A 15,011-nucleotide genomic window follows, 5' to 3' on the forward strand; every position below is an offset into this window, starting at 1 on the left:
CCCCATTGTCAACATCACTCACCATTTTTTTTTTTTAACCAAGGATGAACCTACATTGATACATCATAATCACTCAAAGTCCATGTTTACCTTAGGGTTCACGCTTGGCTTTGTACATTCTTTGGGTCTGGACAAATGTATAATGACTATATCCATTATTATAATAATACACAGAATATTTTTTACTGCCTTATTCATCTCCCCCTCCTGGGGCAACCAGTGATCTTTTTATTGTCTTCATAGTTATACCTTTTCCAGAATATCATATAGTTGGAATCATAGAGTATATAGCCTTTTTGAATTGGTTTCTTCCACTTAGTAGTATGCATTTAAATTTCCTCCATGTCTTTTTTGGCTTGATAGCTCATTTTGTTTTAGCACTGAATAAAATCCTATTGTCTGGATGTACCGCCATTTGTTTATCCATTCACCTACTAAAGGACTTCTTGGTTGCTTTCACATTTGGGCAATTATGAATAAAGCTGCCATAAACATCCACGTGCAGGTTTTTGCGTGGACATGATTTTCAGCTCCTTTGGGTAAATATCAGCAAGTGTGATTACTGTATCAAATGGTAAGAGTATGTTGTTTTTAAGAAACCACCAAACTGTCTTCTAACGAAGTGTTACCATTTTTCATTCTTACCAGCAATCAATGAGAGTTCCTGTTGTTCCACAGACTCGCCAGTGTTTGATGTTGTCAGTGTTGCAGATTTTGGCCATTCTAATAGGTGGGTACTGGTATCTCGTTGTTTTAATTTGCATTTCCCTGATGACAAATGATGTGGACTATCTTTTCATATGTTTATTTGCCATCTGTTTATTTTCTTTGATGAGGTATCTATTAAGGTCTTTGGCCCATTTTTAAATTGCATTTGTATTTTTATTGTTGAGTTTTAAGAGTTCTTTATATATTTTGGGTAACACTCTTTTATCAGATGCTTCTTTTGCAAACATTTTCTCCCAGTCTGTGGCTTGTCTTCTAATTCTCTTGATAATGTCTTTTGCAGACAGAAGTTTCAATTTTAATGAAGTCTGGCTTATTAATTGTTTCTTTTATGGTTTGTGTCTTTGGTGCTATATCCAAAAAGGCATCACTACACCCAAGGCCATCTAGGTTTGCTCCTGTGTTATCTTCTAGGAGTTTTATAGCTTTGCATTTTACATTTAGAAATAGAATATATTTTGAGTTTATTTTTATGAAGTGTGTAAGGTCTGTGTGCATATCAATTTTTTTTTTTTGCATTTTTTGCATCCAGTTGTTCTAGCACTATTTGTTGAAGACACTATCTTTGCTTCGTGGTATTGCCTTTGCTCCTTTGTCTAAGATCAGTTGACTATATTTATGTAGCAGTTTGTTTTTCAGTCAATTTTTTTTTCTATTTGGTCTTAGTCATTCAGACTAATCTAGGAGCAAAATATTCTATAAGCAATCTATTTTTATTATTATTATTTTTTCAGCTGGGCATGGAGCCTAACATGGGACTTGAACTCACAACCCTGAGATCAGTATCTGAGCTGAGATCGAGTCAGACACTTAACCAGCTGAGCCACCCAGGTGCCCCAATAGACATATTTTTAAATGTGTTTGTAATCATACTTATTTTGAATATATGTAGATAGATTTGTATGAAGGAGGAAAGGAGCCAGGAGTGAGAAATTTGGGGTTCTTGTCCTGATTTGGCTTTAGCTAATTGTAAGACCTCACATAAATCCTTGCCTTTTTCTCTCTTTTCTTGGCTATAAAATGACTTGTATGCAGTGATGGCAAATGTTTTGGTTTCATAGCTGCCTTTCTTCCCCATGGGTCATTATTCTGAGTCAAAAGCATGAGGGGGCTGATTAATATTTCCTCAGAGTGAGGTTATGTCACAGTGACTTGCCAGAACCTCTCGTGCTAGACCAAATTAGTCTTCTCTGTAAGATAATGATCCTACAACATGAGCATATAATAAGAATTCATGGCTATGGAGTGCCGACTGAGTGCTGGGTATTGCACTATCTGCTTGTTGTGATTGAATTGTGTCTCGCCAAAACCACTGAAGTCCTAACCCCTGGTACTTATGGATGTAACCTTATTTGGAAATGGGATTTTTACAGACGATCAAGTTAAGAAGAGGTCATGCTCAGCACAGAGCCTGATGCAGAGCTTGATCCCATGACCCTGGGATCATGACCTGAGCCAAAAATCAAGAGTCAGACACTCAACTGACTGAGCCACCCAGGCACCCCTAAAGATACCACCTTTCTAAAGGGCAGTTTGACAACATGTATTAAACGTCTTCAACTGTGAATATTCTTGGAGCGATTCTAATTTCAGAATTTCTTCTGCCCTTCAGAAATTGTTGGAGCTGGACGAAAAGATCTAGTTACACAAGTGTTTATTGTAGTATAATCTATAACAAGATTGGTTAATATGGTAGAATATTATGTGGTCTTTACAAATCCTGTTGCTAAATGAGAATTTTTAACTGTTTTTGGGTCATGCACCATTTTGAGAATATGGTGGAAACAATCAACTCCCTTCTTGGGAAGAAGACACATAAGCACCTACCCAAATTTTGTGTGTAATTTCATAGAATTCATGGACTCTCTGAAGTCCATGCGCAGACTTGGGTTGAAGACTACTACTTTGTAATAGAGAGTAATAATTTGTGATATGGGGAAATAGTGGCAAAAGCACATATGTGCATAGTCACACGAGACTATTTATATATATAGTTGTTAGCTCTGAGAAATGTTGGAGCTTTTCCGTATTTCTTGGATTTTCCACTGGTAGAATGAATTATCTCAATATTATTTTTAAAGTTATCTTAATATGGAGTAAAAACTACATCGGAGGCTTGGAGAAGTTCCTGAGAAACGTAGAAAAAATTAAAAAAATGAAGAAAAGTGCAAAAGAATAATATTATGCTGCCTATGGTAATAGGTACTCCTATGAGGAGGCACACAACAGTTCTCTGTGCTCTTGGAACATTTAAAGGAAATGGTTATAATTTAAACTAAAGTTTATACTTGGGCAGGAAATAGAATTTCTTTTTCTGTCAGTGCTGTAAAATGCTTAGATGGGGCACCAAAGGACAAGTGGGACCTGTGTCCATGAAAATGCAAAAGGTGTAGTAAAAAATTATCAATCTTTTTGGTTTAAGAATCCCTCTCCCTGAAGGCATGAAACAGAATCAGGTGATTTAGCTAGAGCCCTTTTGCCCCATTTGTCTATGTTTTTGAAGCAGGGAATGCTAGTACACAAGAGGGGGAAGCATCGCGGGTACTCAGCAGTCTGCTCCACCCCCACATCCTTTATTGAGGCCCCTTCTCACACAGCCATCAGCTGGATCTCTATTAATAAATATGGGCCAGCAGGGAAACTGGTGATCTAATTTCAGCAAAACTGAAGTTCATTTTTATGCCTTAGCTTAATCCACATCATTAAGTGAAATATACAGCGGGGAAAATCTGGTCAAGTAAAGTTATCCTCCATGCTCCTGGTTATTAACATTAATAACTTCTCTGGAGGAAAGCACTCTGTTTTTTGGCCAGAATCTTCTGGAGACCTGCTGAATCTGTAGGGGAATTTCTCTAATCCACTCCAAAGGCTTGGCAATCATTTGACCTTGTTATTTCTTGTTTCCTATCGTGCTTACCATTCTTTTTATGAGTCCCGAGTACTTCTGCTAAAAGTATATACCTTATAGCAATTTAGTTTCTACAACAGAATGCACAAACTGGATATCATTGTAACACACACACACACACACGTGCACACACGCACACACACAGAGAAACATATACACATATTTATACTACATGTATAGATGTAGAAGTATGCAATAAAGTTTATGGATAGGAGCATGGGGTCTGTGGACAGACTTTCTGAGTTGGGCTCCTTGTTCTATCACAGCTCTGTGAACTTGGGCAATTTATTTAACCTTAGTAAACTTTATCAAAATGGGTATAATAATGGTTATCTTCCCGATAGGGTAGTGGTGATGATTAAATGCATTAATACATTATAATATTGCCTGTACTACAGTGCGTGTTTGTTAGCAGTATCAACACTTGCTGAGTGTCCGAAGGTTTATGAGAAATTCTCTGATTTATTGTCCCTCCCAGTTCCAGGTCATGAAGTTCTTGCTTGTTCCTAAGGCCACAGAAACCAAGGTCTCCTTTGGATATTACATACCTTTCCTAACACTAGCTTCTGTAGGGCAGATATGATCCCAATTGTCTCGACTGGTGCTTGGTTATCATGTTGACAGGATGACCCAAAGGCGATTCATGACGTAGAGCTCTCCTACCTTTGGGCACCCATGGGAATGGAGTCCTTCTACTTATTCCTAAGTTAACTTATTTGCCAAAGATACCTGAAAAAGAGGTTTCATCTTAGTTCCAGTCTGAGAACCACAGATTGTCTTGGAAGTGTAGAGTGTCTTTTCTGGTCCTTGGCTTCACTGTCTCATGAATCTAGTCGTGATCATCTCTTAATGTGCTCTCTGCCTTCCAGTAGGCAGCCTGAATTCCTCTTGGGTGTTCTCGGAATCCCAGACTTTCTGACTTTTCTAGATGAGCTAGAGGAACTGGTTATATTGAGATGTTGACAAGGATAGTTCACAGAATCATGGATGGGTATCTCTCCCTTCACACAGAAGTAAAATTTCTAATTTTAGATAAAATTTATATTTTATCTATATAGATAAAATTTTTGTAACTCAAATATAAACTTTGAGCAGTGTTCTTTTTTGGGGGTGGGTAAGGATTCTGCCATATTCTCAAATATGTCTGAAATATTTTAACCATTTTGATTTCCTGAAGGTTGTATATCCTGGATTTACTGGAACAGCACCTGCTTTATGTATTTTATTCTATTCAATAGAAGTGATTTATTAAATCCACAACCAGAGCAACCTATTTAGCCTTCCACATTGATGTAAATCAAAACCAAAACAAGAACACACCTTTCATGGACCCCAAGTTCTGATATTTGGTTCTGAAAATATGGCCTTTTGGACCCACAGCCCTTCTGGTTTCACAGGTTTCTCAAAATTGCTACTTAGAAAAAGAGGCCAACATGGTTTGGGAGTCTGACAGTCTCCTCTGAGGTGAAGACAGTGCTTTACTTTTCATACAGGGCATCTCGGATTGAACGGCTCCTTTGGCACCGTTCATCGTGGTGCACTGGGCCCTCTGTACCACGATTGTTGGCTTGTTGGCTCTTCCATCTGTCACAGACAACCAAGAGCAAAGTTTGAGTGATCCTGCCATTGTTTATCCCCAGCTCCTCCTTCCTCTCCATTTCCCAAGGCTGCTCCACTTCCTCCACTGGTTAGCTTCCTCACCTGGGGAAACTTCAAGTCCTTACTGAGTGTCTGTCCCTAGTCAAAGGAAAACTCTGGAAAGCTCTGTTCTTTTTTCTTCTAAAGAAGACTGGAGGGGCTCCTGGGTGGCGCGGTTGGTTAAGCATCTCACTCGATCTCTGCTCAGGTCATGATCTCACAGTGAGCTCGAGCCCCACATCAGGCTCTGCACTGACAGCGCAATGCCCTGTTTGGGATTTTGTCTCTCCTTCTCTGCCCCTCTCTAGGTTGCGCTCTCTCTCTCTCTCTCTCTCTCTCTCTCTCCCCTCTCCCCTTCTCCCCTCTCTCTCCCCCCCCCTCAAATAAATAAATAAACAAAAAAAGAAGATTGGAGAAGCCATCTCTGTGTTGTGTCAAGTGTACGTTTGGCCTGAAGTGCCCCAGTTGTCTAATCTGAGAAGTCTAGAGCTCATCATTCATTTTTGTGTGTTTGGGCTGACAGTTCTTTAGCTGGTTTTGACCTTAGGCTAGAAAAGTAAATTACAAAGGATTTAATAGTGCAAATAATAACTTTAATGATGTATAGAAAGGACACCTTGATGGATGAAAGAAGACCTTTAGGGCCAACCTGATCCCTGAAGTTAGAGGGAGAAAAGAGTTGGGTCAGGTCAAGTGTTTTTAATCTTTCCAGATCAGAGTTCTGGTTTTGTGAACCCTCTTATGGTTCATAAGCTGTATCTGCTCTAAAACATTTTAGGAATCTTAGCACAAAACCTTCTCTAATAGGCTTCAGAGTTGTCTCAGACTAATTTTCCTTAATTAGATATAATGGATTGTCTGATGAACTATATGACTCTCTGGTCTGGCGGAGGTAATTAGCCATGAATGATTGTACTTGGCCATTTTTTTTTTTTTATTATGCTGGTGTGCCGATTATGTTTTTATTTTTCACAGCTACCATTTGAAGAAGACTAAAGACTTTACTGAAGTAAATACTGTGTTTCTTTTCTTTTAAAACACCTATTTAAAATCAGAACACCTTTTTTTGAGGTCTGCCACATTATACCCCTTCCACCCCTGTGCCCCACTTCACCCCTAGTACTCACTGGTTGTATGATCCTGACAAATCACTCATGCTAAGTCTGTTTTATCAGCTATATAATGGGACTAATAATGATCCTCACAGGGTTAGATGAAATAGTATCACAATACTGTTTAATAAATAATGCTATGTCATGTGCTTTATAAAAAATAATAATGAGAATCTCCAAAGCTTGCATAAGCAATATTTTTCAAACAGTGGGTTGCAGCCCATTACTGCGTCCTGAAACTTATTTACTAGGTTGAGATGACCAGTTAAAAAAAAACAAAATAGAGTGGGATAGAAAACATAAGTATTATGCTCACAGGTAGTAAGGACAAGTGTTTTCACTGAGGGTTGTGAAGTGAAAGTTTATGTATAATGTTGTAATTTTAATGTATTTTTTATTGTGCACGAAGGGCACTGATGTTTGAGAGCTACTGTTTGGGATTTTGTCTCAAAATGGAGACGTTATCGATGGAAACATAAAATTTTGAGCAATTTTATCCACTAGTTTTCCAGCTCCCTTCCTCTGAATTCTTACTGAAGAAAAAAAAATCAGTATTTTGAAGTCCTAGACCTGCAGAATCTTAATCAGATACATTAACTGATAATTTTGAAAGCACAGTATTTCTGCCTTTAGCAGACACTGCTGCCCACCTAATTGCTAAGGTCCCACATCTCTTTCTTCCTTACTGCCATCTTGGGGGCACTCTCATAAAACTCAGGGAAGACTGCCATTATCTTCAGTTACAGGGATAAATCCTGACAGCTCTAAGGCAATTTTAATGGTTTCATTTTCGTTGATGGTGATTAATTTTGGAATGGACATGTGACATAGTTCCCGCCACGAGATGCGAGGACTGTTCTCCTGAGGCGCTTCTGAGAATGGTTTCCTTGCAGATAAAAACAAGTCATAGGAAAAGATTCCCTCCTTTTCTTTCTCTACTAGATGTGTCATTCGGTAAAGGCTGGGTGTGTGACAGACAACAAGGAACTATTTGAGGACATCCCAGTGGATGGCAGAGCTGAAAGAATGGAATAATGGGTAAGGTATTAAGTCCCAAATTTTATTCACCCTGAAGCTAGTCTACATCTACCTTTGACTTCTTTCTAAATGAGATAATACATATTCTTTGTGATTTAATCCATTTTATGTCAGAGTTTCCTGTTGACTTGCAGCTGGAAATCCCATAGCCAATACACCCAGAGCAACATTTTGATTATGTTCCTAAGAAATGTAACCCCTGTCACTGCATATCCTTGGAATATTTTGAGTTCTGTCACATGGCCATTTACAACCTGAGAGCCAGGTGTGAGTCAGAAGGTTCTCTATCATCCTCTTTTAAATCATTATTCCTCACTTTCTTTGGAGTCCTTTCTCTATAGAGGTTGTTGGTATAGGTGTGTGAGGGAAAGAGATTCTTAACACTTCATGTTGGTATTGTGCTTTGTACCTTTTGAAATCATTTTATATCTATTTTTATTGAACATTCATTAACATATCTATTATCGAACACCTACAAATGCTGGAGGGGTAGGCATTTGGACATACAGTGGTAAGTATGTTCAACATAGTTTGCCTTCCCTGTGAACCTAAAAACAAGGTATTCTCAGTAACTTTGTAAAGTAGGGCAACTTTTATTAAATGTATTGTTTTGTGCATTTATTCATTAATTCACTATGTTTTTGATGAGATTCTGTGTACATGGCAGTATGTCAGGGAATGCAATGATAAACAAAGCAGACATGATTCTTGCCTACTCTACTCTAGCTCTTCCTGATCATTTTGTGAGGTGGTAAATATTATGAATTCATTCACTCAATAAATATTCATAAAATGCCTTCTGTGTGTAGAGAAAACTGAAGCCAGAGGTGAAATGACTTAACATGCATCATACTAGCTACTGAGAAAGCTCAATCTAGCACACAGAAATCTGTGATCTAAGTGACCTTCTCACTTGATCACATTGTCCCTTAGTACCAAGTACAATGAGAATTACCTCCTAAGAACACCTTCTTCAATCTGTAAAAGAATTGGCATCAACGTTGTCTTCTCAAACAAGGCATAGAAAATTAAGCTGGAAAATTCCTCTCAACTTTAAATGTAACCTTTACTTTTATATCCTAGGGGATGAAGCTAGCCCAAATGTTTTTAGTTCAAAAGACTGGGGTTCCATCAAAATGGAAGGTTTGCAAATGAATAAATAGGAGTATTAGGGTCCTTAGAGAAGAGCAAAAATTCTAGAATTTATGAAGGAAATAGCTTTTCACTGTAAGTGGATATTTGTCTGTATTGTATTGCCTCAAAGAGCCCATGTTTTGTATCTCTCTGTGTCATGGGACTTCCTGTGATTGTGTTATTTGTGCCTTTCTTCTCTTCAAATCTTTCTTTAGATACCTTACTTTTTCTAAAGTGCCTGGCCCTATCTAATATCTCTGACTCAGATCCTGATTCACAAGGACAGAAAGCATGCTTTAAGGCATAAATATAGGGCATTTAATGCCCAAGAGCCTAGAAGTGTTGAAGTAACATAAATTCTCATCATTTGGAAACAAGGTTAGAAAAGACCACTTTCTGATATGGTAACTACCAAGCATCAATACACCATGACATTAGTTACTTAGAGGAGATATTCCTAGGAAATAGCGTATGTTAAGATGGACAATGATGAAAACAAAACCAAAAAGATTGAATAAATCAAAGAAAAAAAGAAGCTAAAGAAAGTAGTAAGGGATAAGCAGAGAACATGGAGTTAAGAGGATCATCTTTGAACTTCGAAATGACTTGGTCCTAGGAAGTAAAGGTGGTCCCAAGGAGGTCTTGCTCTTCTGATGTGCATATGGATTCCAGGTGGCTCTGGGAGGGTGAGAAAGCCCGTGGAAGGGAGCTGATAGGGAAGCTTCCCATTGGTTGACTGGTTCTCTTGGAATCATCTGTCCCTGCTCAAAATACGTATAGAATTTTATCCTCTAATGGTATTGTAACATTCTACTTTGCAGTGTAGTTATCAATTGAGTTAATGCCCCGCCTGGCATCTTTTAGACTGTAGTCTAAAAGGATTGGTGCATTCTTAGTTCTGTTCACCTATTTATAGCTCCAAACATAATTCCTGGTATATGGCAGACAGTCAATGAATGTTCTTGAATGTTCAATCAATGAAATGGAACATGGGTGTGAGTGTGAATATAACTCAAGCATAGAGGTGAAAAGTTGAAATGCGTCATTCTATTTTTATTTCATTTAACTTCCCGAGTGGTTGTTGCTTTTCTTGTTGCAGTATTGTTACCTCCCAATTTAGCAAATAATCAAATAGTGCAATATTGGAAAGCTAGTTTCCTAATGGAGGCAGAGAAATATGCAAGCAACAAGATAGTGACAAAACGATCATCAGAGGAAAACCCGTTATTTGAATCTGTTTGTTTGTTTGTTTGTTTGTTTTGTAAGACAGTTACCATAGATTTCTTGGATATGTCCCTGTATATAAGCCAGAGCGCACACACACACATTTTGGTTTGTACCCAGTGAGAAATATGCCCATTTTCATGGAAAATGAAATCAGTGTCAAGGTTACAAATAATTTTCTGTTTGAAAATAGTAGCATCAATGTGTTCTTGCATAGCCGACCTCCAAACGGATTGTGAACATGAAGAGCTTGGCCCAAAATGCCTGAGCTTGAATCTCATCTCTGCCTCTTACTAGCTCCATGCCAAGTTATTTAACCTCTCTGTGCCTCTGTTTCCTAATGCATAAATTGGAAATGATGATAGCTCTGCCTCACAGGGTCCCTGTGAGGATTTAATGAGTTAATATATGTTAAGTTGTTAGAACAATGCCTGACTTATTATAAGTGTTGACTATTATTAACAATCAAACATTACTGATAATATCAAGATTTAATAAAATATTAATAGATTAAAAAATTTAGAGCCACTGCATTTTGTAGTATTAGTATGATCAGTCATACAGATCAGTGCAGATCTTTTTCCTAAAAGATATTAGGTTAAGAATTGATTAAGAATCAAGTACACTTAAACATAGTTTAACCAACAGAACCGGGCTAGGATCTCCCTTAGGCTAGTGGAATTCACTCTATGGTTCCAGGGATCTCGTGGATCTGCTGGAGATTAGTGAAGGAAGAACCAAGGGCAATTTTGTGATTGGAGGTAATGTAGACAGCAGACTGATTAAAAGCGCACAGCAACTCTGTGAGGAAGGTGGTATTATTGTTTCTTTTTATAGGTAAGAAAACTGGAGCTCAGAGAGGTTCAGCGACTTGCTGAAAGTCTTACGGTAGAGCTGAGATCCAAATCTGAGATTGGCTGTCACTAGGGCAACATATTTTTATGCTACAGTCCTTCCAATAATGGCTCTCATTTTAAGATAACCTCAGGATTGTGCAGGGTTTTTGTTATATTTTTATTTTGCCTGACCCCTAGCACACATCAATGCAATGCAATGCAATGGGACGCCTGGCTCAGGTCAGGATCTCAGCTTGTGAATTCAAGGCCCGTGTCAGGCTCTGTGCTGACAATGTGGAACCTGCTTGGGATTCTGTCTCCCTCTCTGTCTTTCCCCTCCCCTGCTCTCTCTCTCAAAATAAATAAATAAACTTAAAAAAAAAAAAAAAAAAGATCGAGCCTGCTTAAATGGCTGTGGGCATGGACCTAAGTCTCCACTACAAAGGTGGTGATGGTACAGCTGATGAAGAGAGTGGTAAGAAAGAGGCCATTCCAAATGGTTTGTTTTTCAAAGAAGGGAATGGAGGTAGATAAGGAAAAACCCTATCAAAATCAAGTAGTGCATATCCAAGGAGTTATAAGGGAGGGGAAGGCAGGTAGGCTCACAGAGACACAAGGAAAAGAAGGAGGCTAATAGCCAATATGCATCCATCCTGGTTGGGGGGGAGGGAGCTTTTTGATGTAGGGTGGAGTGGGGGAATATGGGAAGGACAGGTGACCCTTAATGATTAAATCAGTTCTTTACCTTTTTTAGCCGCTCCATGTTCTAGGATGACATTTGAGTGTCTGATCTTGTCTTAGACCAATGTTTGTTTGTTTGTTTGTTTTAAGCTGTTTATCCCTTATTGCTGGCAGCTGGCTCATGGTCCCCCTCTCTTCTACTATACCTCTTACTCTCCAGCCCGTTTTTGGATTTTCTGCCTTTGATGATTCCAGAGGACACTCTTACATTACTTTATCTTATTAAATGTTATTCCTGTGAATGGGGTTTATTAAGCTCCTTCCCTTCATCTCCAATCCTCTTGCTGAGTTCCTGGTGACCTAACAGTAAGTGAAAACGAGTGATTGCTTATTAAGCAATCAGTGCCTACTATGTGTTAGGCACTGAGAAAACCATGCTCAATGAAACAGAGTCCCTCCCTTAAAGAGCTAATATCCTCTTATGGAGGCGACTTTGAAGGGGGGAAAACAAAACTGCATATAATACAGTGTAAGAATATAATGTTAAGAATATGTGCAATGCTGAATGTGAACCCCCTTATGCCAATGGAGTCCATTCAACCTTAGGGAAATTTTCCCTGTCTGAGAGGTCCTTGTAGGTCATTACCTGGCAGCAGGGAGAATGGAAATGGATGAGTCAGGGACTGTGAAATGATTCCACCTTTTCAGTGAACAGAGGACTATGTCAGCCCAGAGTTGGCCTCTGTATGGAAGTGCAGAAGAAACAAAAGGTACAATATGTGAGATAATTATGCTTTCCCATTGTAAAGAGTAAATTTCTTAATACTGTCTGCACTTCTTCCTCTCCTTATTTAGATTAAAATTGGGTGAGTTAGTCTCAAAAATGTTTTGGAAGAGGATTTAAAAAGAAACTGGATCAAAATCTGTCTGGAAGCTAGTTGGGAGATTATTTTGAAGAGATGATGGTTCCTGGAGCCCAGCTCCTGATTGCTCAAGGAAGTACCTGAGAATAATGAACAGTAACGTTGGGACAGAAGAGAAGCTCAACCCAGAAGTGTTGTTCTGAGCGCCTGGACCCTCCCTGGAAGGAGCAGTTGACCCAAGAGAAGATTTTGCAAATAGGAGGAACCAAAACTTGGCACCAACTTTTGGAAACACAGGTTAACTGATGCCAAGAGATTCAAAATGAAAATGCTTCAGGATAAAAATTTGCTAAATACTAGGAAGACTCAACCTACCTTTGGGAAGCCATCTGTCTAACTGTTAAAGTATCTCTATGGATTTCAAAGTTAAGGAATGACACAAAGGAGGGGGATATTAAAGTGTTATGTAAATATGCCCCTGTTAGAGTAGGATGTCAATGAAAAGTAACCAAAAGACTGACAGAAAAGACAAGACGGTGGGTCTTTTCTTTTAGCTTCCTTCCCTCCCCTCCCCTCCCCTCCCTTCCCCTTCCCTCCCCTTCCTTTCCCTTCAAATGGAAATTGAATTTCCTGAGATGGGAACTTGCAAAATCTCTGAAGTCCCCAAGTAACAGTGTTGACTCAAGATCCAGAAATAGTGGGAAAGGAAAACTGGCCTGGGAAAACCCTTGGTCTACCTGTGCATGGATGGGACAGTTGCTTCTGGGCTGTCTTCATAAGAGGAACTATATAAAATATGAATCAACAAAGATACAACTAGCTTGGGGCCAGGCATTGTTTTAATGCTTGTTATTTATGCTCAACCAGAAGAAACTGTGATCTGGAATTTTGGGGTGGTAGAGTTCCCAGAGCTGTGAATGGTGTCACTGCAATTCGATACATATTTATTGAATATCTGTGTCCGTCAGCACTATGGAGGTACACCAAAAACTCTAAGATAAGATTTTTACTTGTATTCTTTGGTCATATCTGGGCTGTGATTCATGAATTGGATGAAAACGCGATGGGAGTTTTGGATAGATTAAAAAATGCAGCCTGCACAACACTGAGCATAAAATTGTTTGCAGATCATTGAGAACTGACCTGATGTCTGAGAATCCAGAGCTTGCTTGGGAGCACATGGAACACATCCAAGGCCCCCAAATCCCATCTCCAAAAAGTTGTGTTATTTTTCTCCTTGCTGTTTCTCAGAGAGCAGTGGGGATTTGAGGGTGGGGTGGAGGGGGGGACAAGGGTGAGCTTGAAGTTGTATATTAAGGAGAGAAGCCATTTCGAAATTGAGATCTGTGTTTACCAAATATCTGGCTTTAAGGAAACAGTATTTAATCCAAAGTGAAATTGGTGGATTTCACAGATGCATTTACCCCTCTATAATTAAAAGATCAGTCCCGTACAGTTCTTTTCTTTAAAGATGATTCTATAATGTGAATAAACCATTCTCAGAAATGACAGCTTCTCTCTTCTGAAACCTTTCATCTCTTCCACAGCTGATTAAAAGGGCTGCTCATGGTCTTTTTCAGCTGCTTATAAGGAATATAAAGCAAAGCAGTGCAGTAGAAAGAGATGAATAAAGATGCCTTTGTTCCTGATCACGTGCCTGGAGAGAGAACACCACTGCCCTTGAGGCGCTCTCTTGAGTGGGTTCAGGATCTTCCCTCTTCCTGTAGCAGTCTGCGTGATTCTCTCACAGTGGGGCATGAAAAAGCAGTACTGTTCCCTCTGGGCTGTGCCCCCACCATGGAAACTGCCCCTGCCGCCTCCATTCCCCTTTGCCCAGACGACAGACGGAAACTGCTAACAGCACAGCGTGTTTAGTTACTCCCTCTGCCTAGTGGAAACTTGTTTCAAAGAAAGTAACGAGGATTGCCTGGTGTTAGAAGGCTCAACAAAGTGAAAATACATTTTATAAAATAATTTGGCTACATTATCTGAATGTACATGGTGTCTGTTTGGGGGAGTTGCAAAGGAATGGATGGGCGTATTTGTCAGGGAGGGAAGGAGGCAGAGGAAAATAAATCCATAAATCCTCTCTCTTTGGGAGGCATCATATGACTTTAGTTTACACATCGCATCTGAATATCTGCCCAAGGAATGTGATATGTTTGTTTTGATTTTTCTAAACTTATAAATTTCCTGGAAAAATAAGACATCTGGTCTTTGGAAACCTTTTCTCTCATAATCTTAGTCTTTGGAAACCTTTTCTCTCATAATCTTAAATTTTTATTTCTATAATTCCTTGTTCCTTTGCTTGGGTATCCTCGAGATCTAACTTCCTGGTGGATTCCTTAGATATGTTGGTGATTTATTTTCATTTGTAGCCCTGGCCCCTATGTGTAGCCTTACACACATTGGGTGCTTGATAAATGTTTCTGGAAAAAGTGAATGAATGGAAAAATGAAGAGGTCAATCTTAAACTGTTTAGTGAAAACCTGATGAGTAAGCCTCTCCCCTTAGAAATATTCTGGTCTTGATAACGGGCTCAAATATTAAGTTCCTGTCAAAGAGGCTGATTTTCCTTGGGGTATTACTGAGCTGGACCCTTGGAACATAAGCTTCAGGAAAACAAGCCATACAATGGCCACTGGGGGTAGGATAAGTGGAAAAGTGGTCAGAAAAAATTTGTTCCATTTCTCTTCAGGAAAATCTTTGACGATTTAGCTGCCTGGCTCAGACTTATGAGGCTGTTAATGTTTGACTGTGAAGAAGAAAATAAAGGAAAATATTGCAGGTTGAGTTTAATTCACGGAAGAGTGTGCTCATGGCAGTCTGAAATCTGATCTCTATCAATAGG

General features: G+C 39.1%; 1 long non-coding RNA gene across 1 annotated transcript; it reads left to right on the forward strand.

Moving 5' to 3' along the window:
* Positions 1 to 643: 643 nt before the first annotated feature.
* LOC109270605 (uncharacterized) lies at positions 644 to 13,317 on the forward strand. The gene is made up of 3 exons (XR_002081603.2): positions 644 to 730; positions 7,327 to 7,422; positions 12,153 to 13,317. It is a non-coding gene; the product is annotated as an uncharacterized LOC109270605 (long non-coding RNA).
* Positions 13,318 to 15,011: the final 1,694 nt, after the last annotated feature.

This window comes from Panthera pardus, unplaced genomic scaffold, assembly GCF_024362965.1.
Source record: "Panthera pardus isolate Hobbes unplaced genomic scaffold, ASM2436296v1 HiC_scaffold_6, whole genome shotgun sequence".
NCBI lineage: Eukaryota > Metazoa > Chordata > Mammalia > Carnivora > Felidae > Panthera > Panthera pardus.